The 25733-nt window shown below is 45.3% G+C and overlaps 1 pseudogene; it reads right to left on the reverse strand.

Annotated features, from left to right (window-relative positions):
* Positions 1 to 7756: 7756 nt before the first annotated feature.
* On the reverse strand, positions 7757 to 8617 carry LOC118663336 (annotated as a pseudogene).
* Positions 8618 to 25733: the final 17116 nt, after the last annotated feature.

Genomic DNA, 25733 nt, shown 5'->3' on the forward strand with positions numbered 1-25733 from the left:
GCCCAGGAGAGGAAGAACTGCTGTTGCTTTCACTGTGGGAATCAGATTAAGCCTTTCTACAGGGAAAAGGAAGTGGAAAACAAATGCACCCTGTGATAATCAGTTTCTTACAGTAAATATGCTTTGATAGTGCTGGCTTAGTTGTTTTTAGCTGAAATCATTAGCTTCTATTTTTAGTGTAACAACTACTGGCTAAATTAGTCTACAGTAAGCCATTAAGATGGATGTTGGAATTAAAAACATTTTTGGAAAAAAGCCTGGTTTGGGCCTTTATTAGGAGCCCTTGGGCAGGAACTGGGTCCTGTGTGGGGCCGCTTGAATGCTGTCTCTGACCTTCAGGCATTTGGTCTTAGCAACCCGCCTCTGAAACGGGAGCCCACAGGCCAACTTTTCCCCTTCCAGTCCACCCGATGGGTTGAAGTTATACTTTCCTAACATGTTAAGAACAAATATCCCTAGCTGGTTTGGCTCGGAGGTAACCAATTGATGTGTCTCTCTCACATTGATGTTTCTCTCTCTGTGTCTCTCCCTGTCCCACTCTCTCTAAAAATCAATGGAAACATATCCTCGAGTGAGGGTTAACAACAACAACTAAAAAACCACACGCACACACAAAAACAAAATAAATTAGTTTTAAAAAGAAATTATAGATTTTACCCTGAGAATTCATAAAGTGTTCTGTATTCCTATCTTTTCCTCATTTAAAAAATTATATATATAGGACACAATAGGCTGCACAAACCTACAAGCAGGGATGTGCTGGATCATGAGAGTCAATTGTTAAATTTTCTGGTGTGAAACAGCATTCATTAAAAATTCATAACTTGGAATTAAATTGTATTAAAAACAAAGGTAACATAAATTTCACCACTTTCCAATTACTTTACTATACTTTATCATCTTTGCTGTAGAGGTTACATATGTCTATTGGCCCTATATGGTAGACATCTATATATATGAAAGGCTAATATGCAATGTGTTCCCTCAGGAGTTCGACCAGGAGACCAGGAGTTCAATTGCTCCCTATGACATTCACTGACCACCAGGGGGTGGCACGGAAAGAAGCAAGGCCCCGGCCGGCAGCTGGAAGGCCCCGATTGGCCCTGATCACTGGCCAGGCCTAGGGACCCTACCTGTGCACGAATTTCGTGCACCAGGCCTCTAGTACTATATAATGACCAGCTTCTGTGCCTCTTTCCAACTTTAGTGACATCCCATTTGTGGCTTGAAATCGGCTGTTATATTGTGGAATTCAGCAAATACTACAAATGAGTACTTGATTTGTTGCTTATCTAGACTTAAGAAAGTGATGGAAAAAATGTTAATAATGCAGATTAAATGTTGTGTCTGTAGACATTACATTATGAATTGCACTAAAACTAGAACCTTCCATTATTTGAAAACTATTATCTGACTTATCCAACTGAAGTTTCCACATACAAAGATGCTGTTTCACGTTTGCATTATCATTAATGTAAACATTGATATTAATGTAAACATTCATGTCAGTACTACATGGTTGATTGGTTACAACATGGGCTGACTACAGATTTGTTGGCTGTAAAAATCAACAAATCATTCTTTGAGAATCCAGTGACTACATGGAATTCATAGTAAAGAGCATTGTGCTTAATTATTATTTGTGAATTGCGTTTCCTACCTCTTTTATACATAAAATTTATAGCAAATATACACCCACACATACATGCATCGGTGGTTTTTTCAGAGAGCTGGTTGGCGACCATTTCCCAGCACACCACTGCCTTACAGGGACCTTTTCTGGGATGATGGAAATGATATATGTGGACCGCACACTTGTATTGTTCTCCAGATTCATTATAGAGAGAGGGGCAGCTCTCTCTATACATCACTGTCTATTTAGAGTGGAAGCTACCCCACGGTGACTAGATATTTTAATCTTTTTAGTAAGATTCCAATTGTCTCCAACAAAACCCCATGGGCCTGCTGCACTAACAGGATCCCTGAGAAGAACCCTCAGATGGCGAAGGTCTGAAGAGCAGGTTTCCTCCCATTTCTCATCTCAGGGGGCCCTGGAGCCTGTCAGCGAGGGCCCAGGCTCACGGGGACACGAGTCTCCCTCCGATGATCAGCTGTGGTTCTCTGGTCTCGCAGGGGTGGTTTCTTCCATCCGTGCCTCCTGTGGGCCAGACCTTAGGACACCCGTGACAGCCAGAGACTGAGGTGGAGCACAGTGCCCAGAGCGGCCCAGCATCGGGGTGTCCTCACTGAACCCCGGGGCCCTCTCAGGCCTGCGTGGGCATCATACTCTCCCCACCGCTCCAGTTTCAGGGTTCCTACTGTTCCTGAAGCAGAGCGATCTTTTCCCTGTGCTGGGCTCTGCAGACGAGCAGTTTTCCATTGGTGTCTTTCTCATGTCAAGTCCTTGGCGGAAAGAAAACACACACAACCCAAAACTGTGTCAAACAGTGAATCCCAACCTCTTCCTCTGCCTCAGAACGCGACCAAAACAGAGGCGGCTCCTCTCCGCCGCCACTGCCTCGCTCAGACCCACCTGCGCCCCCGCTTGGCTGCCTCTTGTGCTTCTGCGCTGCTTTCTTCCGATTGCAGACCCAGGTTATCCTTTGCCTCAATCCTTTGATCCCCAGGAGCTAGGGAAATCTTCAGGGCTTTATGCTGATCCCTCCGTATCCCCCAGGGCCCGGTACCCAGCGAGCCGGCCTCACCTGCCTAAGAGCGGCATGTCTCGCCCTGCCTTTGACTGCGGCTGAGCGAGCGAGGTAGCATTTCCAGGGTGTGTGGCAGCGCGGGTTACCAGCGCTTCTCAAAATAACTGAGCTGGACTTCCCCAGACCAAGGAGACAGGCTGCCCCTGCTTCTGCCTGTTATTTCTGTCCGTTAGCACCATCTGGGCCAGATTATCTCCTGATCACGTTTCACTCTCAGCTGAGTCATCCACGAGCCAGTGCAGGAGGAGCAGAGGAGGCTCGGGGAGCCTCTGGAGGGGGCTCGGGGAGCCTCTGGAGGTGAGTTAGGGTTAGGAGCCTCTGGAGGTGGCCCACGGGGCAGGAGCCAGAGAAGCAGCAAACTAGCCGCCTCCCCCAGGGGTCAATCTCAGGGCCAAGGCCCTGGAGTTGTCTGACACAGACATGGCACCTACTCGGCGCCGAGCAGGGCATTCTTGTTCTAATCCTGGTTTGGGCCCATCAAGTTTAGAAAGCAAAGCACTACAATCTAATGACTAGATGGTCTTTCTTTGGCTCTAAAGAGAACACAGCAAGAGGAAACATTTAAGTGGCCACAAGGAGGGTGAAGAGTAGGCAAATTGTCAAGGTATGTAAATATTGAAACAGTTTTCTGCGTAATATGTTATCATTTTCAAACAGCATTCACATCCTGCCTTAGTCTATGCAGGCATAGTCCTGCTTAAAGCTGGGGTCTGGAAAGATTGATCCTCATTTCAATATATGGATTTCTGTTTCTGAGAGTATGCGGTGGTAACTGTTTAACAACTGGCTCTCTGGGGGAAAGGACCCTGATTTATAGCATTTGCCGATTTCCATAGTATAAAGACTCTCACCACGGCAGATCCCAGGCTACCATGGTGGTGTCACTGATGGCAGAGCTGGGAAGAGACACCAATAGTTGGCTTTCTGGAGCCAGTACAAGCAGCTTCATCACACTCCTGGCTCTTATGTCAGAGACTTTGCTTACCATGTATTCTTGAATGTTCTCTCCCCCAGTTCCTGTCCTGAGCAGAGCAGAATCCTGGAGAACCTAAGCACTCATGGGGGTGGGGAAAGCCAAAGAAAGAGCGAGGCCGATTGCTTTCAGAGCCTCGGGTGCAGCAATGGGAGCTGCAATCAGTGGACAGAGAGAGAGAGAGCTGGGAGCCGGCGCCTGTGAATGCAGCCAGGGCCAGCCCTTCTGCAGAGAGGCCTGCGTGCTGCCTGCTCCAGGGGAGGTGGGCTCTGGGTTCTTTGTACCATCCTCTCTAATTATTTCTGTATATTTGAAGATCTCCAGGATTCTAAAATCTCTGCTCTGTCCACTTGTAAAGGTTGCTGTGGGGATCAGCTAAGACAGTGCATAAAACCATGTTTTAGACAGAAAGGGCTTTGTATCTATGATGGGCTGTTATTAAGCTAATTAACATCTAGGACTATTTGGACATAGTACCTAGGTCAAAATTTTAAAAAATATTTGTCTTATAACAAATTATAAAAAATTAGAAAGTGAGACAAATGAATATAAGGGGAAAATCACCCATAATCTTATGATGCCCATAATCACTCATAATCTTATAATCATGATGACGCTTGTCTCACACATTTTATGCATGTGCATAACATACTCTGAATTTATAAAAATATCCATATCGTTCCTATTCTTAATACTCTAAATTGCTTGCTGAATATCTCGTGGGCATATTTTATTTGTCAATATATATTCTTTTACAGCATAGTTTTAAATGGCTGCACAATATTATATTTTATGGAGCTGTTGTAATTTGTTTACTCCTTTTGATTATTGGAACTTTCTATCATTTTCATTTTTTGCTTGTATTCGATAAACATCCTGTAGACAAAAAAAAAAAAAAAATCTTTGAATGGCCCAGCTGGTGTGGCTCAGTGGTTAACTGTCAACCCATAAACCAGGAGATCGCAGTTTGATTCTCGGTCAGGGTACATGCCCAGGTTGTGGGATCAATCCCCAGTAGGGTGCATGCAGGAGGTAGCCGATCAATCATTCTTTCTCATTCTCTCCCATCATTAATATTTCTCTCTCTCTGTCCTTCTCCCTTCCTCTCTCTGAAATCAATAAAAAATATATTTAAAAAAATCTTTGAACTTATCTCCCATCATTTCCATAGGAAACATTTTTAGAAGTGGATTTTCTGGATCAAAGGATATTTTTGCAGATTTTAAAAATAAGGATTATATGAGATCACATGCATAATTCATGTAGTACAGTGCTTCCGTGTGTGTGTGTGTGTGTGTGTGTGTGTTAAAGGTGCAGTATTACTTGTGTTATTCACTGGTTAGCAGACTATTGCTATACTCCTCTCAGCGGTGACTTTATTGGAGGTGCTGGAACTTTATGTGTTGTTTTTTCGGGGAGTATTATGAAGCAAGTGCGGTGGCAGAATGGATGTGATAGTAGAAGTTCAGAGCTCTCACAGAGCCTCTAGGAACCAGGGATCAATTCTCCGGTCCTGCCTTTTATGTTCCTTGTTGCTGTTTACTTTTGGTCACTTGCCCTAAGTGGGTCATGGGTAGAGGGAGGAGAGCCAGACTATAAAGTTGTCAATCCTGATTCATCAATAACTTTGCAGAGTTTGAATGTTGGGAGAAAGTTGAGTTTCAGGTGAAAACAGTCGGGGGGATTATGTGTGGATTTCACTTACTCTTTATGGGTCTGCAGGTACCTGAGCATTTACTTGCCTGTGTGTCCCCCACGTTCCCCTGCCCCTGCGTGGCTCCGAGCCGGCTCCCAGAGGGCAGAGCTGTCCATCAGAGCCAGGCAGGCCTCCAGCTCAGGTGACCACTACATTTGCACAATTGTCCCTTTAAGAAAGGTCAGCGGGGAATGTGTTTCTTCCTGCTTCTACGCTCCTGAAGGTTTTCATGTCCACAGTAATCCACTGCAGGCCTGGGCCAAGGCCAAGTTGCCCATCAATATTTTAAAGTAGTAGTGTTATAAAATTTATGGAAGACGCACAGAGGACAATTCCCTGAAGTGACAAGCCTGCTGAGAAGGGATATTGGCTAAAAGAAGATTTCCCACTTTGAAACAGTGTGAGATCAAGTGCCAAGCTGGGGACCCTTTATGCGCATGGGCTCAGAGCTCAGTGGAGAGGCCGCCCAACCTGGTTTCAAATCCCACCTACAATTGTTAATTTATTTGGTTATCTATTAACAGTCTCCTGGCAGCTTACTTTTATGTTTAAAATTAAGTGCTTGATTGATTATTTTCTAGGACAGTGATGGGATGTTGTTCTATACTTAAGCCAATCCATTAGTGGGCTCTCATTACTTCCTTTCTTGGTTCATTGTGCGTGTGCTCGCCTGTGGGCACCCACATGTGTGCCCCTGAAGGTGGGGGCAGTTGGAGGCTGGAGGAAAGGAGCCTTTATTCTGAAAGTGGAGGAAAGTTGGGCTTTTATATACATAGTCCTGAAACTACATTTCCGCAAGGATTTCCCGTCGTGTCCAAGGAGAGGTGGCTAATTCTCAGCACCATCCAAGCAGAATCCCAGAGAATTTTCATTATGGTGATTTCATTTTGTCAAAAATCTTAGTATAAGCTTTTATTTTTGAAAACCTCTACTCTCCTCTTATCTGCTTTGGAGGTATCTTCAAATATTTTTATTATTTCCAAGATTTGCTTCTGAGGATTGAGAGTCAATTTAAAAAATGACTGGGCTTATTAAATATTGAATGGACACAAAAAATAACATATATAAGGCAGAGAGAGCCTCCTGACTCTTGGGCTTGGGCAGGTTTTTCATTGTGCTGGTTGCTTATTTGTGGGTTGTCTAGGTGTGGCCTGAGGTGGCCTGACATCCCGGGCAGTTCACATCTGGCCACCCGGAGCAGGGCTCCTCGGGGCAGCATAAACAAAGCAGGATCTGACCTGTGTTCTACCTGGAAAAGGTTGGGAAATACTGGGACACAGAGTCTAGGATGACAATAAAAGAACATCTGTGTCCACAGCACACAGCTTAAGAAGCAGACTGTCATTCCTTTGTTAACCTGCCTTCACCTAGGGTAGGTGGCCTTCCAATTTATAGACGAGAAGAGTAGGTACAGGGAAGGATGGTTCAGTCCATCAGCAGTGAAGTGAGGAGGAGCATTCAGTCACATCATTGGTGTGAGCTGCCCCAGAGCCGTCTTGTAAGGAAGGCCAGCTCCTCTGTCCTTCGTCTCATAACCCAAGAGTTCAACAGGAATGCGTACCATGGACCATGCTTCATGTAAGAGGCATGTTTCTAAACATTTCCATGGAAACAGAAGTTTTGTAAGTCTAATGACATTTAACACACATTTGGGAGGGATGGGGACCTAAAGGAAACCTTCACTGAAGGTAAGAGCCCTTCTCCCACACACTCCGCCCTACTCATTTGTCAGTCCTGGTTTTTGACTTCAGGCCAGAACACGTCTGGTTTCATTTACCAAGTCTTACTAAGAGAAAGAAATGGGATAAGGCAAAAGGCAGATGGCATAACAGTCCAGAACAAATCCCTGGAAGCTTGATTACGATGGTAAAAGAGCATGAAGATGGCGGGTTGCGGTCTGGGCTCGGGGTTGGTGCTAACTTTGCAGGTGGCCTTTATGCTGTCATCCTTTCCAGAAGCGTGGAGGTTTCAGTTTCACAGAACCTACTGCTTCGGCCTCAGGCAAAAGGGTAGGTGATGTGGCAGACAGATGGGCCAGCTCCCCCTGGACCCACACCATCCCAAAGGAACATGACTCCTCATTCCACCAGGTGTTGGTTTCTTAGGGCTGCTGGGACAAATCGCCACCTACTAGGTGGCTTAGAAATAAAGGAAATGTATCCTTTCACAATTCTGGAGGCCAGAAGTCCAACGTCAAGGTGTTGGCAGGGCCATGTTCTCTCTGAAGGTTCTGGGGGTGGTTCTTCCCTACCACTTCCAGCTTCTGGTGGCTCCAGGTTCCATGGCTTGTGGCAGCATCACTCCCATCTCTCCTTCATTACGTGGGCTTTTCTGCATCTGTGACTTCTCCTCTCCTATCTCTTTTTTTTTTCTTCGCTTGCTTTTAAGTGACGAAGACATGCACTTGGGGGTGGGTGGATGGGAGTTCTCATTTGTTTTGAAATCCCAAATTAATGAGCATGATAAACTGTTATTGCTGGCACTGGCTTTACCCCAAGTGGCCAAGTGGCACTGTCTGACTCTCTTAAGTCCCCTAACCCCCATCCTTTCCCTTTCCATTGACTTGGGACAGCCCTTGTAGAGATGCCAATCACAGTGGGAAGGGGGAAAAGGGGAAGGTCACAGTGCATGGGGTTCAAGATCACAGTGGGAGGAGCAAAAGGGATCACAGTGCAAGTTAATCAGGTCCTTCCCTCTGCTCAAGTCCAGTTGTCTGCCACGGCAGTGCTACCCGTGGCGGACGACCCAGGAGGTGGTGACGGCGGCAGCATTCTTTCTTGCCCACATTTATCTGCGCTGTTTGAAGCCTTGTGACCCATCAGGACCCAAAGGCTGTCTGATCACATTATTGGGCTGCCTGCTGTCTTCGGGTTGGGAGATCCTGGTTGGCCTGTCGAGGATGGGTTTCTCTTGTTCCTCCTCGGGCCTGGCTGGCGCTGCCCAGGATCCGCTTCCGGGCTTCTGCGTACTCTGCCTCCCGCTGTGCTAGGGACTTAACAGGAAGGGCTGGCCTGCTGGTGGAGTTGGGGCTGCTGACCACACCGTTGCTGGTGGGCCTCTTGAGGATGCTGATTTGTGTGTGTGTGTGTGTGTGTGGGGGGGGGGGGTGGTGGGTGGAGGTGGGTAGCAGTGGGAAGGCTATCGTCCTGAATCACAATGGGCACTTTGAGAGGAGATTTGGATTTCCTGCCCGCTGTCTGCTGCCTCCTCCCAGCTCTCAGTGACCTCCTCATCTTCCATCTTACTCGCCTCTTCCTCTCCTATCTCTTATTAGGACACTTGTCATTGGATTTAGGACCCACCCAGAAAATCCAGGATGATCTCCCCTTGAGATTCTTAATTATATCTACAAAGACCCTTTTCCCAAAATTGGTCACATCCCCAGGTCCTGGAGGTTAGGATGTGGACATATTTGGGAGTGGGGTGCATCATCCAACCCCTACACAAACCTTTTTTCCTTTTTTAGAAGCCACTCCACACACTCCTTAGGGTCTGGTAGGCTCACATCTCTCGCTTATGAGGCAGCATTGTGTGATCAGAGCATAGACATGGGTCTCAGGGCTGAGGTGGTGGTTCTAAGCACAGGCCTGGAATCCGACAGAACCTGGAGCCAATCCTGGTTCCCAGTGTACCACCTGTGACATTAGGAGGGTGGCGTCTACCCACAACTTATTGTAAAGATGAACCGACATGACAGGTAAAAAGCAAATGCTCTGGACCAGAGCAGTCGCTGAGTGTGTAGCCATTATTATGGCTGGGAATGGAGAAACCTGGGTCTCGGTCCTGACCAGTCCCAACCAGCCGTGTGACCTCTGGTGGTGCCACCGCTCTGAGCATCTCTGGATGTATAAAGAGGCACTGATCTCACAAACGGACTCCCAGCCTTTTCAGCCACAGTGACCTTGTACCCTATGCAGGACACTCGGAGGCTGTGCCAATTCTCACTTTGTTTTTTAAAATCCTCACCTGAGGATAGGTTTTTATTGATTTGAAATAGAGAGAAAGGGAGAGGGAGCGAGAAACATCGATGAGAGAGAAAAACACTGATTGGCTGACTCCTGCATGCCCCTTACTGGGGATCGAGCCAGCAACCCTGGCAAGTGCCTTGACCCGGAATTGAGCTGATGACCTTTTGGTGCATGGGAGCTACACCAGCCAACTGAGCCACATTGGCCAGGGCACTTACGTGTGTGTGTGTGTGTGTGTGTGTGTGTGTGTGTGTGTTTTAAAGAAATAATACTTAAAAATAAAAAGAAATTAAAAAAAGAATTAAAACTTCAATAGTCATGAAAAAAGAGAGCATCTCTTATCCAGCTCCCTAACAATTTAAATAGTATTTCTAATTAAATCAGAAATTAGCCTGTCCTCTGGCCGGGGGCATGTGTGCCAGGTATTAAGGACGGTTGAGGGGCAATCTGTGCAGTAGGAGAGGTGACATCTGTTCTGCAGGATGTGACCTGCTTTGTGGGGCCAACCTTTCACCTATTTGACAAGTCCTCATCTTTTTTCTCAGCTGCCTGCTCCCGGACTTCCAGCCTGCCTCTGAGGATGGTTCTAGTGACCACAGGGAAAGCACTAGGCCTTTGATAGGCCTCACGTATCTGTCCGTGGCAGCCTCAGCCACTGGGCAAACCTTTGGAGGGGAAAATGCTTGATTTTTCAAATGATGGCGTGGTATTGACCAGTGTGTGTGTGAGTGTGTGTGCTTGTGTGTGGACAGGGGCAGGGGGGAGGAGGGGAGGAAACCAATGTATAAATCACATCTTGCAAATCCTTCCATTCTGAGCCGATTGTAAACTCATCGCTGTGCTTTCCTCGAGCTCTGATTTATGTATTGGGATCATGGGGTTTGTGTCCCTTCTTCTGGCTGTAAGTTTGGATTTAGCAGGGCGCTCCATAAAAATGTTTGATGATTTGCATGCTCTGGGCTGATTGAGTTGCATTTTTTATATGACCATTTTTAGATGGATTGTCGCTGTGGGCCTCTGTCCTTTTGTTTTCTGAGGTTCAGAGGTTACATCAAAAACCTCCCTGCCTGCTGCCTGATGCGACCTTTGAACTCCAAAGGGCACAAGATCATGAGGCCATAAAATCAGGCACAAACACTAAAGGTGTCATTCTGATTGTCCTCTGTGGACAGGAGTTTAGGGCTTGATCACATGATTCAGGGGAGAGGACATCCCGAGAGAGCAAAAAGCAGGGGACACCATGCATCTGAATCTCCATCCATAGCCAGAAGAATATTAAAAAGCCTGGGGGTGGGGCGGGCATCTGCATTCTGCAAATTGCTAAAAATGTCAGCTGTATTTTTCTGCAGCCATTTCTGGTAGGACAGGCCTGGGAATGTCAAACATGCCGCATCTGGAGACTGATTAGGTGGAAGATGCTGTTTTTTATTGTGTCACCCTAATCAGGTTCTTTTTGCCGTGTTCTGACCACCCTGGCCGGCAGGGAGGCAGCAGGAAGTTGCCGGGAATAGGTCTAGCTGCTGGCACACGCTGTTCAAACTCTCAGGAAGGACAGCGGCCGAGATGAAATGTGAGAGCCGGGGCTGGCACAGCTTGGAAGGAAGAGCTCTAGATTAGCTGTTGTTTTTTTAAAAGGGGAAGAAGCCCTGGCTCAGTGTCAAACCTCCCAAGAGTATGTGATCAGAAAAGGGAAAAATCTATTTGGAATAATGATAAAGGTCTCCTTGGTGGCTGGCTAGCATTTCAGGGCAAACGAAAACAAACATGCAGGGGACACGCAGCCGAGCCTGCAGGGCCCAGCTTGGAAAGTGAAGGCGCAGGCTCCCGATCCTTGACACCAAATAAATTATCCAGAATATTCAAAAACCATAAATGAGCTTCTACTGATTCATGCAGAGGTTCCCAAGGTCTTTCAAAAATGCATGTGAGGAGCATTTGCACTCCCCGGAGGCAGGGAAATTGCTCCACAGCAGCAGAAAGGAGTGGAGCCGAGCGGAAAGCCTACGGCTGCAAATAAGCTGCCATCGTGGAAAAAAGCCCATGAACGGATCAGGAGGAGGGGGAGGGGGCGCCCTTGGAGAGAAGTCAGGATTGCACTGAGAGGGAACCCAGCCCCATGAAGAAGGGGACCCAGAGATGTCTGTCCCCAGGTGTTATCTTACGCCCCAACCTATTGGAGGCAAGGGATGTTTATAAAGAAGTGGGTGTGTAGAAATCTGAGCTCCCCCCTCAAGGTCAAGGAAAGGGGACCCTCCTGACCTGAAAGTCCTGCTGGAGGCGATGGGTTTGAAGGCTGTAAAGGGACAGGCGGGTATTCGAGAATTTTAGGCTAAAAACTCGGGAGTTGACTGTAGCTAAGGAATGAGAGGCCCAGGTAGAGATGGGGAGAGGGAGAATGAGGGGTTGGGGGCAGCCAGGGGGAAGTAGCTCTCACAAGGATGACTGGTTCTTCTCAAGCCGGGGAGGGATGAGATAGAATGGAGGAAGGATGCTTTCTCTGGAATGACTAGGTTTTATACTTACTCCGGGGCCTGGACATTTAGGGATTTGTTCCACAGAAATGCTGAGCAACTGAAGCAAAAATCTTGTCTGTCTCTACCTGTTAGAGCAGCTATTTTGAAGGGAAAGCAGGGTTCAACTGTGAATTGACTGGGGAGTTCAAGTGCTTGACCAACCGGGGTCTTTGAAAGGTGGCATCTGCCCAGGAGAGCGCCCAGGTCTTCTGTCTTCTCTGATCAGCCCCCTTGTCTCCTGACAGCTGCTCTAGGAGAGGTCTGAGGGTCTGCCTGGGTCCTTGCGCTTTCTTGGATTTGGATCAGGGACAAGGTAAGCCCATGAGTTTCTCTGGTTCTTTGATGGGAAAGAAGTCACCGTGTGGGGGAAGGAGACAAATCCCAAGGCTGGAGGACAGTAATGAACAGAGGACAATGTAGATTGAGGAGGGCTGCTGAGGGTAGGTTGGGGAGAGCCCTGAGAACACCTGGTGGGGCTGGTTTGGCTCAGTGGGAAAGGGAAGATGCTCCTTCAAGCCCCCACACTGCTCGTAACCCCGGTCTGTGGTCCTGCGGTGGGCTACCTGCCATTTCCACCTGTTTGAAGCCCACCTTTCCTCAAAAGACTAAGTTAAACCCCCCACCTCCAGGAAGTCTTCCTGGTCCAGATCTTTCCTTTGTGGTCACGTGGTGTACCATTTGTTCAGCATGTATTATACTTGGTTTTCTATTGTCAATCAAACATCCTGCTCATGTGTATATGTATTTATATATATACTAGAGGCCTAATGCATGAAATTTGAGCAAGAGTAGGCCTTCCTTCTGGCACCCAGGACCCTCTGGCACCCGGGACCCGGGCTTCCCTTGGGCCACTTGCAGGCACCCGGGACCCTGGTTTCCCATGCAGCCCCGGATTCATCTGGAAAGTCGTCCGGAAGGATGTCTGGAAGGTGTCTGGTCTAATTAGCATAATATGCCTTTATTATATATATGTATATATATAATATAATATATATAATATATAATATATAATATATAATATATAATATATAATATATAATATGTAATATGTAATATATAATATATAATATATAATATATAATATACAATATACAATATATAATATATAATATATAATATATAATATATAATATATAATATATAATATATAATATATAATATATAATATATAATATATAATATATAATATATAATATATAATATATAATATATAATATATATATACATATATACATACATATATATATATATGTATATATATATATGTACATCAACATCTGAACCCTTCCACAGCTTGACTTGAGACTCCTCCAGAGCAGAAACTTCATCTTTCCTCTCCTTCATCCCCCTCTAAAAGTACGATGTCTTGGTTAATTGGTGTATTGAGTTCTTGGGCCCAGCACACACTTTCCCTTGATGGACATTCATTTTATTAGAAGCTCAGTGGGAGAGCGATGATTAAAAATCCTCCCAGTTCCCAACTGCAATGCTCCATGAGTCCATGGTATGTAGAATAGCCACATGAATGACAGTAGAGTCCTATGTCACTTCCACACAGTGGCGCTCTCAGAGGGCTATGGACAAGAGTTCAGTTCTGATGGGTGTTGGGTGAGCCTGGTGGGGAGCACAGGCTCTGAAACCTGAGTGTCCCACCCTGAGAGATTCTGGTGTAAGTGGTCCAAGCTGTGACCCTGGCATAAGTATTCCTTACAAGCTCCCCAGATGTCTCTATTTTGAGATCACTGGTCTATATGATGAAGTAAGACTGTCTCCTGACTGCTGGGTTTACCTGTTACACTTTCACAGATCAGCAGTCTCTGAATCTCAATTCCAATTAGTGGGAGAAGACATTTGATTGGCTAAGCTTGGGACCAGGTGTCCTCTTTGGTCCAATTAGCTATGACTGGGGGGTAGGGGCTAGCAATGTCATGAACTACAAACCTGGCTATTGCTACTCCTTTCAAGTTGGGGTATAATTCCCAAGAGTGGGAGGCTGTGAGCTGGGGAGACATCCCCAAAGGTGAGTGGTACAACTCGTTGTGCCATTATGGTATCAAACTCTGCTGCAATGGTTTGTTTTGAGGTCTGTGAGCTCTTTAAGGGCAGAGACTGTCATTTTGTAAGACACCCTGTATTAATCATATTTTAAATTTCTATATTTTATGATGCTAACATCTTGGGGCTTTGCAGACCTAGGGAGGGACTGCCTCTCCCAGGGTTAGCTGATTCCTGGAGACAATAAACAACTTGTTTGCAAGCCTGATTTTGATACGCAAACTAACCAATTCTGTATCCACACAACCCATCTCTCTTCTTTCATCAGGCTCCGGCAGTCCAGGACATTTTCCTCCTGCCCCTAACCCCCCGAGGGTCTGGTACTGGGCAACTGGATACCAGTCCTAGAGCCCAGAGCCTGCTGAAGTGCTTCCAACGATCCAATCCCAGGCTGCTTACCCCGCCTCTCCCATTCCTTTCTGTGAAACCAGCAATGCACACTTTGTCCACACACGTGCCCCTCGTTCCTTCTACCTCCTGACTGAGCCTAGTGCTTTCCCGTGTGGCCCCGCGAGGTGTGGAATGGTGTGTCCCTCCTCTTAGAAACTGTACGTAACAAACTGTCTTTTCTTATAACAACCATGCAGAACACTTTAGATATCATTTTTAGCCCCAGAAGTTTCCCTTGTACACCTTCTAAGTCAGAGATATCCACTATTCTGACTTCTATAAGTTTTAGATGTTCTTGAACTTCATATAAATGGGACTTTTTAAATATCTGGCTTCTTACACTCCTCATTATGTCCCTGAGATTCATCCACGTTGCTGCATGTATCTGTAGCTTGTTCTTTTTTTATTGCTGTGTGGTATTCCATCACATCAAGACGGACCCTCTAGGACCTGCTGATGGGGTGCAGCAAACGGTCTTTTCAGTGCCATTCATCTCCTGATCTGTTTGTTGGCCTCATCATACTAGAATCAAAACAACATCTCTTATGCATTTTATTTTTTTAAATATATTTTTTATTGATTTCAGAGAGGAAGGGAGAGGGAGAGAGAGAAACATCAATGATGAGAGAGAACCATTGATTGGTTGCCTCCTGCATGCCCCCCACTGGGGATCGAGCCCGCAATCCAGGCATGTGCCCTTGACCGGAATCGAACCCCAGACCCTTCAGTCCACAGGCCGACGCTCTATCCACTGAGCCAAACCAGCTAGGGTCTCTTATGCATTTTAAAGCACCCTAGCACCTGGCACAGTGCCAGTAGCATAGAAGGCAAATGATAAATATTTGCTGAATAAATTGAATAAATGGATGGATGGATGGATGGATGGATGGATGGATGAATGGATGGATGAGAAGACCCTTGAGCATGTAATGGGGGCCTGGGTGTGACGTTTTACGCCTGATCTGGCCCTGGCTGATGCATGCCTGGGCCACTTCTCCCAAGTTCCTTCCTCTTGTCATAAGAAGAACCACAGGCAATTACAGTGGAATGACAGAATGGAGGGGCCAGATGACTCCCTGAAAAATAGCAATGAGACTGAAGTCCCAGGGCAGAAGGAAAGGAATGGTAGTGTCTGTAGGTGGAAATGATGCATTAGCGTGCTGTGACATTTAGGTCACTGAGCCAGGCCTTTCTCTCCCCTTCTCCTCACATTCTCTTTCTGGGGCAAAATGTGCCTGGCACCAAGGAACTGTTGTCCCTTCTAGTCAAAACTGGGGGAAACTGACAAACTCCATCCTGGTTCATTAGACCCCTCAATGAATGATGGGAAATGGAGGGAAATCGTGGAGCACACTTAATGAACCCAGGAACTCCAGTGATGGATGGATGGAAGTGAACATTAATCTATTCTTACTCACGGCAATGATGTCATTTTTAACCAACCGTGAACATCACCCAGAAGCCAACCTGGAGACAGAGCCGTGATAATGGGGGTGAGGCTGCTGAGGGACTAATGTTAACCAGATTTCAGAGTCCTGACAGTCAGTCCCGCTATGAGTTCATTTAAATGCTCCGTTTAGCTCTTGAATTAAAACAAGACAAGGCTAAAACTGTAATCAATCCAGTTCAGCCACCACACTCAGGTACGAGCAGAGAATAAAATGAAGGTCACAGGAGAAGTCCAGCGCAGGGAAGCTGACAGTCTGTGCAGATGAATGGGGCTATGCCAAATGGCCTTTGAGATGAAAAGGAGCCCGAGGCCGGCAGTTCATTTAGAACCGGAGTGGCAATCTGTCGCTAGCTGGTGCCAGATTCCTGATCCCTGTTTTTCTAGAGCATGGAGGTGTGTGTGTGTGTGTGTGTGTGTGTGTGTGTGTGTGCATGTGTGTGTGTGTTCACCTACCCACATGGAAAAATAGGTAAGAAGCTTCTGGAAAAAAAACTCCTGTTCTATGTCTAGTTAATTACAGACTTATTTACGTTAAGCTAGCAACTCATTTCCATGGGAACTTAATTCATGTTTTGATATACATGGTATTTCTTCACATTATCAGATTGCTTTAGTCTGAATTCCTGAGCTCAAGGAAAGGGTGGGAGGTTTGAAACTGGCACATACACCTGGTAGGCCAGGCCTAAGGCAGCCTGGGTGTAAGCAGCTAATGAGGGAAAAGCAGGGGAGAAGGGGATGCCAGGGCCCAAAGACCTGCTAGTCCTCTGGACTTTGCTTAGCACCTGCAAGCACCTCCCACAAGATACAGGAGAGGCCAACTGCCTGCCGTGTGCTTATGAGAGGCCCTGGGCAGGGAGAGGACAGTGTGTAAAGAGGCCTGGTGGTGGGAGGCCAGGAGGATGCTATGGAGACTTTGGGGACCATCAGTCACATCTGATGTGACTGCAGCCCAGACAATCCCCCTCCTTGTGACACCCCACCCTCATTACTTTGGCCCGTCCTACCCTGGGAAAGGAGAAGAGAGGCCCTAGTGAAGTAAGGCTGCCTCTGTCCTGGCTGCCCAGTTAGCTCGATCGTGCTACCTCTCTCTTCACCTCTCCCACCATCTCTCTCTCCCTTCTCCCTCTCTTACTCTCTCTGCTCTCACCACACTGGCCTCCTTGCAGATCTGTATATGCCAAGACACACTCTGTCTCAGGACCTTTGCACTTGCTGTTCTCACTTCCTAGAATGCTCTAAGCCCGAATATGCTCATGGTTCCCTTTCCACTTCATTGTTTAAATGTCATATTTTCAGAGAGGGCTCCCCTGATACCTTATCCTTAAAAAATCATCATCCAGCCCTAGCTGGTTTGGCTCAGTGGATAGAGCATTGGCCTGGGGACTGAAGGGTCCTGGGTTCAATTCTGGTCAAGGGCACATGCCTGGGTTGCAGGCTCGATCCCCAATAGCGGGTGTGCAGGAAGCAGCCAATCAATGATTCTCTCTCATCACTGATGTTTCTATCTCTCTCTCCCTCTCCCTTCCTCTCTGAAATCAATAAAAATATATTAAAAATAAATAAATAATTAATAATAAAATCATCATCCATTACTCTCTGTCCTGTTTTGTCTTCAGAACATTTATGTGACATTACATATGTGTGTGTATGAGTGTGTGTGTATATATATATATGTACATGTATATATATGCCTCCCACATCTGCATAATATATATTTGTTTATTTTTTCATTTATTGTCTATTTCCCCAGATTAGGATGTCAGCCCCTGAGAGCAAGGAATTGGTCGATTTGTATTCCCGGTACTCAGAACAGAGCCCTTGAGTGACACTTGCTGAAGGAGTGGGCGAATCCACACCGCCCTCTGCGCCCTGCTGCTCAGCCACTTGTGCAGCCCCGGGGACTTTGCTTCGATCTGCCCCCCAGGGCTTCTGTGACACACCTCTGCCTGCGGAACCTGCCATTTAAGCCCTCTGTTCCTTCTCCACTTCTTCACCCCCTCAGCCCAGAGAAACTTTATCTAGCCTGGGGCAGAGCTGTCTGGCTCTGACTGATCACGTATTCTTCCAAATCTATTATTTATGCCTCCACCGTATGCCCTGAGTCCTTCAGGCCTGCGGCTTCTTACGCTCAGAAGTCAGGCTTTGAAACACAGAAAGCTGTCTTCGCCCTTAAAACTATAGTCTCTACTGTGAGTTTCCAAAAGCCTATTTTGTAACGTAGATGTGAAAGCTTGATTCCTGTTACTGCAGTTTTCTGTGTCCTCATTTCCCTCATGTAGGACGTGTGGCCGTCCCTGTGGCTGCCTGGCTCCGAGGGCAGGCCAAAGGGTCAAGACAGAGGGAGGTTGGCAGAGCAAGATATTCTCTGCCACATGCTCTATAGTAGAGGCACTCCCACTAGTTATTGTCAGTATAAATGACCTCAGCAAAACCCTTTTAAAAGCGCCTTCTAATTGGCACCAAGTAATTAGCAAACATAACAAAAAATTAAAAAAAAACCCAGTGTTGCTGGGGTGTGGATAAACATGATGCATTGCGGATGCTGCTCTCATCTGTTCCAATATTTCTAGAGAGAACAGTCTGGCAACAATATAATAAGAGCCATGAAATAGTTAATCCTCTGGTAATGCATTGGTAATGCCCCTGGTAATCCCCTCTGGGGAATATATTCAATGCGTGTAAGCCAGAAGGAGCAAATGAAAAACCATAATTTGTTCAAAGATAATCATAGTGTTATTTAGCAACAGTGATAATACCCAAGACAGGAAAGTGGTTAAGAAGAGTGTAATCTGTTAAGACGATGGGACAGGGTAAGTCTTTGGGGTTCAGGGGAAGATAATGGCTTTATAAAACACCACCAAGCCTGAGTGACTTATCAGAGTAAAAATTCATTTCTTGCCCACATCACAATCTAATGTGAATCCATTGGGGAAGAGGTTTCTCTACTCCTTTCAGTCATTCAGGGATCCAGGCTCCTGCCATTTAGTGGCTCTACCATTTTTTCTCTGAACCTGATAGGTGGGCAAGGAAACAGAGGGATAACAGACTACTGCAAGGGAGAGTTCATGAACCAGATCTTGAGGTCTGGAGGCAACATTACATCTACCCACATTCTAGTGGCCAGAAGTTAGTCATCTGGTCACATTGAACTGCAAGGGAGCCTGGGAAATGTAGTCTCACTATGTGCCAGGGTGAAAGGGCAACAGGATCTGGTGAACACACAGTAGTCAGTGACTGCCACATCATTAAAGTGACATGCATGCTGACAAATGGGAATTTAAATATTAAATAATGTTAAACAGAAAAAGCAGAACAAAAGTCTAATTAGGACTAATCACTAATAACTATGTAATTATAATTATATATATTCACCAACTTAGAATGGATGTTAGGGTACTGTGGGCTTTGTCGACTTGCGTGGGGTCTTTTTTCCTCCTGTGACATGAAAAAGTGTGATAGGGTGGAAAGAAAAGTGGATATGGAATCATGTGACCAGAAGTTGAGTATCGTTATGATGTCTACCTTTTCGAGACTTTTTCATGAAAAACACAGAGGCTTTTCTCAATTATTTTTTTCTGGTTCTAACATAAATCTCATTCATTGTAGACAATTAGAAATATATTTTTAAAGTGTGTAATCACTTTTCAACTCACTGGTAACCACTTTGACATTGCTTTCCAGTCTTTTTTCTAAGCCTGTAATTATATATTTGAGATCACACAGTATATACCATTTTGCAGTACACTTAACACTATCTCATAAATATTTCCCCTTGCCACTAAAATTATTCAAACATGTTCACATTTTTATAATATTCCAATTTATAGATTTGCCATTACTTAAACCACTCTCCTATTGTGGGACATTGTTTCCATATTTTACTGGTGTAAATTATTCTCTAAGGAATGTGTTTTCTATACATTTAAACCCACATTTCTGATTACTTTTAGGATAGAATCTTTAAGTGGAATTACCAGGTCAGAAAATATAACTATTTTCGAGGTTCTTGATACACATTGCCAAAATGCCTTCCAGAAAGGTCATATAATTTATATTCCTCTCGCACTTCACCTCTGTAGCATCTATCAGTCTTTCCAATTATTGCCAATATGATAAGCAAGAAGCTGTATCTGGTGACTTTGTTTTTAATTTCTTTGATTATTTTTTGTGGCTGAATAGCTTTTCTTGTATGTATTGGTCAAGCATTTGTATTTTCTCTTTTGTAAATTGTCTCTTCATAACCTTTACCCATTTTTCTATTTCTTTTTCTTATTGATTTCTGTGGATGCCTGATATAGTAAGAATATTAACCTTTTTCCTGTCATGTATGTGGCTAATATTTTCCCAGTTTATTGTTTGCTTTTATTTCTTTTTATCTAGACATTTAAAATATTTGTGTGATATAATCTACTAGTCTTTGTGTGTGTGACTTTCTGCAGTTTTATCTATTTTGGGGATGAGAAAAATAAATATTTACTGATATTTTCTTATTATTAAAAAATATTTTTAGGGTATTATAATTTTATTTTATATATATATATATATATTTAAAATATATTTTATTGATTTTTTACAGAGAGGAAGGGGGAGAGATAGAGAGTTAGAAACATCGATGAGAGAGAAACATCGATCAGCTGCCTTCTGCACATCTCCTACTGGGGATATGCCCGCAACCCAGGTACATGCCCTTGACCGGAATCGAACCTGGGACCTTTCAGTGCGCAGGCCGACGCTCTATCCACTGAGCCAAACCGGTTTCGGCTATAATTTTATTTTTAATGAATGAATGAATGAGTTAATTTTTAGAGAGAGAGGAGGGAGATGGGAAGAGGGAAACATCAACCTTCTGGTTGCCTCCTGTATAGACCCTGGCCAGGGACTGAATCTGAAACCTGGTTCAGTCCCTGACTGGGTATGTGCCCTAACTGGGAATCAAACCAGCAACCTTTGGGTGCATGGGACAATGCTCAACCCACGGGGCTACACCAACCAGGGCGAGGGTATTATAATTTTAACATGTCTGGCATTTGTTTTATGATGTGAAATGAGGATTGAGATGTTTTCCACCACCAAGAGAGCCAATTTTTCTAAAATTACATTTGAATAATTATTTCCTCACTGACTGGTAGTACCTCCTTTATTAGCTACAAAGCTCTTGGAAAAGTGCAGGTTTTAGAACCTGGAAAGTGGAAATAATAATCTGTAACTCAGCACCCAGAGTTGTCATGAAAATCGAGGGAGATAGTCTATGTGAATGGTTTCTCAAATTCTAAATTATTCTACAGATGCTTTCGTGGCTAATAAAACTTAGAAAGAAAAGAGAAAATAGGCACCAAAACACTTACCATTTTCCTAAAGAAAATGTACATGATGACGAACACGCAACTATTGATTCCCTTGGGTTGAGCCACCCCGAAGGTTCTATATCCCCTTTTCCTAACGTTGTCTCCCTTTGCTTGTACTCCTATTTTGCCAAAGCTGAGGAGGAGAAAAGACAGACTTTGTTTTACACATGTCTTATAAAGATGAGGAGGGAATTTTTTTTGTAGGGGGTGGGGAGTGGGAGGTTACAGTTCAAGACAATTAAAACAAAACTACATTCAGGCACTACCTAAAGATTTCAGTTCTCTTTCATTTCCTGTCCCCCATGTCTCAGAAGAGAGCTATCTGAATCCAACAGTTCAGTTGACTGAGCAAGGATTTATTGAGGTTCTGCCATGAGCACTTCACTAGGTCTTGGTGAGAAAGACACTGAAACGAAACAGACAGTTTCATGTTCAAGGGGAAAAGACTGTAACCCACAAAAAAGCCGAGTGGATGGAGGTCACAGAAGAGCCGATGGGAGTTATAAGTGCTCCTGGTGACGGGAAATAGGCAACCAAAGACCAATAAATCTACAACCCCTTTTTGGGGTGTGTGACAAGTTTAGAAAAGAAGATGAAAAATGACAGCAGTCGGCAGGTTCAGAATGCAGAGAAAGATGACCTGAAGCCAAGTTTAGGTCTATTCTCATTTCTGGAGGGAGAATAGGCACATGGGAGGGGAGGCAGTGGCAAGCCAGGCACCAATGCTGGCCTGGAGGGCGTGGAAATGGATAGATTTGTTTGTCAGTCCTAGAAAGCTATTTCCCATGAGCAGAGCCTTAGGGATGGGGATGGGTTTGTGGGGAGAAGGCTGGAAGGAAAGGAGGAGGAGTAATGGAGTTGTGGCTGGACATTTTGGTGGCATTTTATTTGATCATAGAAACTTTTAGATGAGAGTGGTTTTTCAAAAGATTGCATGCTCCCAATGTTTAATCAGCTCTGGGCTGGTATACTCCTAAGGAGCTTGATCTGTGATTTCCTGGAATTTTTGACAGCGCCTCATGAATGGAAAATGACTCGCCTTCTTCCTTTCGTATGGATTTGACCATGTCTGTTCCTGTAGCATCAACCTTGGATCGAGTGCTCCCAGCCTTCCTGCTTTCCTGACGCTCCTCCTTTCATTTCAAAACCAAACAAAGTCATAGCCCTCGGTATTCAGAAAGCTGTGAGTCTAGACAGGAGATTATTAAGTGGGATTTTTTTTTCTCATGGAGGACAATGGTGAGAGAGCTAATATCCACTCCACATGGCCCTGGGTAATTTTTTTCTGTCATCTTTAAGGATGATGAACAATGTGTGAATTTGGCCCACAGTTGAGGCCTAATTACGGCTCTCCAGTGAGGTGCTGCATTTTGGAGGAAGTCTTAAAAGAGCACTTAAGCAGCAATGCTTCTGAGCACAGGAGCCACCGAGGGTTTGGAGGGAGCTCTGACTCCAGCCCAGGAGCAGCTCCTCCAACGCTGCTCCCACAAGCACTTTTATCACCAAGTTATTAGACCATTATGGTCTACGATGGTCTTTTACCGCCTTTGATTTTTTTTTTTCTGTTGTCAGACAGGAGGAAAATGATGTGTAATCTGATCCAAAATGCTCTTGTTTGTTTTCATCTGCTGTTTTAAGATATGATGGCTTCCTGCCATTACCCTTCTCTGGCAGGGGCCTAGAGCTCCTTGGAGACAGGGGGAGCCTGGACTGTGCCAGGCACTTTGGGGCTTTGGTGCAAACTGTGGGCATGTGTCTCTCCACCAGGTGGGGACTCAGAGCTGGAGTGGACCCTGGAGGTCACCGGAAAGAGGCTCAAACAAAACTCAGAGGAGGAGACGGTGGGAAATGTTATAAGATAAATTCCTCCTCTATCAAAGAGAATGGAAATGACTTGCTATTACCCACTGCTGGTAAACCAAGACAGTGAGAACTAAGCATATTGTTTACAGTTATGGTAGTAACTGATCTGAAGAATAAAAACAAAAGGTTAAAAAGGGTTTCCTCTGAAGTGGGGGAGGTAAGATGGAGAGTTTCACTTTTTACTTAACCCTAGTCTATAGGGGGTCCCAAAAAATGTACTATACACATTTTGAATGATTAGAAAGTCAGTGTTTATTAATGTGTAGTTCATTTTCAAAATTTAAAAGAGTCTACAGAGATGAATGTGCATACATTGTTGGGGGACACCCTGTTTAAATTTTTTAACTATATGCTGACCAGGGATCTAACCCGCAGCCTTTTGATGTATAAGATGACACTCCAACCAATGAGCTACCCAGCCACGGTTATTATATAATATTTTGAAAATGTTTTTATAAAAAATTGGTGTTAGAGCAACTAAGATGGCGGCATAGGTAAACACCGGGAAATTATCGCCTCACCCAACAATTGAAAATTACCGCAAAGGACTGAGCAAACATCATCCAGAACAACAGGAAGGCTGGCTGAGTGTAAAGTCCACAACTAGAAGGAAAGAAAAGCACGCTGAGAGCCAGAGGCGCTGCGGAGGTGAAGTGCAGAGGTACGGCGGCGCGCGTGCGCGAGGAAAGGGGGTGGCGCCTGAGGACGCGGCTGTCTTTTTGAATCACAAACTCCCGACTGCTCTGAACTCCGGTTCCGGGAAGTCTCTGGGGACCCAGGTCTCATACGGGGAGAAGCTGGTCTGTCCGGCAGCGAGCGAACTTGAGGGCGGCTTTCCCTCAGAGGTGCTTGCAGCTGTTACCGGAACACTGAGACGCGCGACTCCGGGCGGAGAATCGGCCATGGCCGCTTTCTCCGCCCTCTGACTCCCTGAGACCCCGCCCCACCCAGGCTGTGGCAGAGGCTTTTGCATGTGAATGTACCTAACTGCAGCCGAACCAGGCAGACCTGGAACTTCCAAGAGAAGGCCCAAGGCCCCACAGCGGCTTGCATTGCTTCACAGCTGAGCCTCTTTGTGGCTCCTGCTGTGTGGCCTCAGGCAGAGGCTGAATTAGCACCTCCTTAGATCCAGGAGCCACTGTACCCAGTGGTCAGAGGGGGTCCATCCAGACTGCAACTCCTCAGATCCATAAGGGACGCACTCAGGGAGCAGACTCAGTGAGCACCAAAGCCCCACTGAAGCAAGTCTTGCCCCAGAAGGGTGTCTTCAGCACAGAAGTTCTCCCACTTTAGACACAGCTGATTCTCACAGCCAATTGGCCTGGAGGTCAATTCCTCCCAGTGATTCTACAACAACCAAGGCACCAAGAGTGCACCAAGAGTGTCCACCCCAGGTAACTGGGGAGGCTGAGCTACTGGGCCCTACAGGACACCTGGTGCACAGGGCCACTCTATCAACACAGGGAAGCTGCCAAAATGCGGAGACAAAGAAACAGGTCACAAATGGCAGAAATGGAGGAAAGCAAACGATTGGATATAGAGTTTAAGGCCACGGTTATAAGGTTTTTCAAGAATTTTATGGAAACCGCCGATAAATTTAATGAATCCCTCAATAAGTATAGGGAGACCATGGAGGACATGAAAAAGGACCAACTAGAAATTAAGCATACACTGACTGAAATAAAGAATAATTTACAGAGATCCAGCAGCAGAAAAGAGGATCCCAAGAATCAAGTCAAAGATTTGAAATACAAAGAAACAAAAAATACCCAACCGAAAAAGAAAAAAGAAAAGAGATTCCAAAAATATGAAGATAGTGTAAGGAACCTCTGGGACAACTTCAAGCATACCAACATCAGAATTATAGGGGTACCAGAAGGAGAGAGAGGGCAAGATATTGAAAACCTTTTTGAAGAAATAATGACAGAAAACTTCCCCTACCTGGTGAAAGAAATGGACTTACAAATCCAGGAAGCGCAGAGAATCCCAAACAAAAGGAATCCAAGGAGGACCACACCAAGACACATCATAATTAAAATGCCAAGAGCAAAAGATAAAGAGAGAATCTTAAAAGCAGCAAGAGAAAGACAGTCAGTTACCTACAAGGGAGTACCCATATGACTGTCAGCTGATTTCTCAACAGAAACCATGCAGGCCAGAAGAGAGTGGCAAGAAATATTCAAAGTGATGAATAGCAAGAACCTGCAACCAAGATTACTTTATCCAGCAAAGCTATCATTCAGAATAGAAGGTCAGATAAAGAGCTTCACGGATAAGAAAAAGCTAAAGGAGTTCATCACCACCAAACCAGCATTATCTGAAATGCTGAAAGGTATTCTTTAAGAAGAGGAAGAAGAAAAAGGAACTCTTACCATTTGCCACAGCATGGATGGAACTTGAGAGCGGATAAATACCACAGGATCTCACTCATTTGTGGAATATAATGAACAACATAAGCTGATGAACAAGGACTGATCCAGAGACGGAGAGGCATTGATTGGACTGTCGGGACTTGGAGGGAAGGTAGGGGAGGGTGGGGGTAAGGGGGAAAGATCAACCAAAGGACTTATATGCAAGCATATAGGCCTAACCAATGGACATGGACAACGGGGGGGTGAGGGCATGAGCGGGGGTGGGGGGGGGTGGGGGGTAGAGGGTAACGTGGGGACAAGGACACATATGTAATATCTTAATCAATAAAAAATATATTAAAAAAAAAATTGGTGTTAATGATAGTGTAAAGAAAGCCCTAATTGGAGAATTGTTTTCCCT

The sequence above is a fragment of the Myotis myotis genome, unplaced genomic scaffold (assembly GCF_014108235.1).
Source record: "Myotis myotis isolate mMyoMyo1 unplaced genomic scaffold, mMyoMyo1.p scaffold_m19_p_9, whole genome shotgun sequence".
NCBI lineage: Eukaryota > Metazoa > Chordata > Mammalia > Chiroptera > Vespertilionidae > Myotis > Myotis myotis.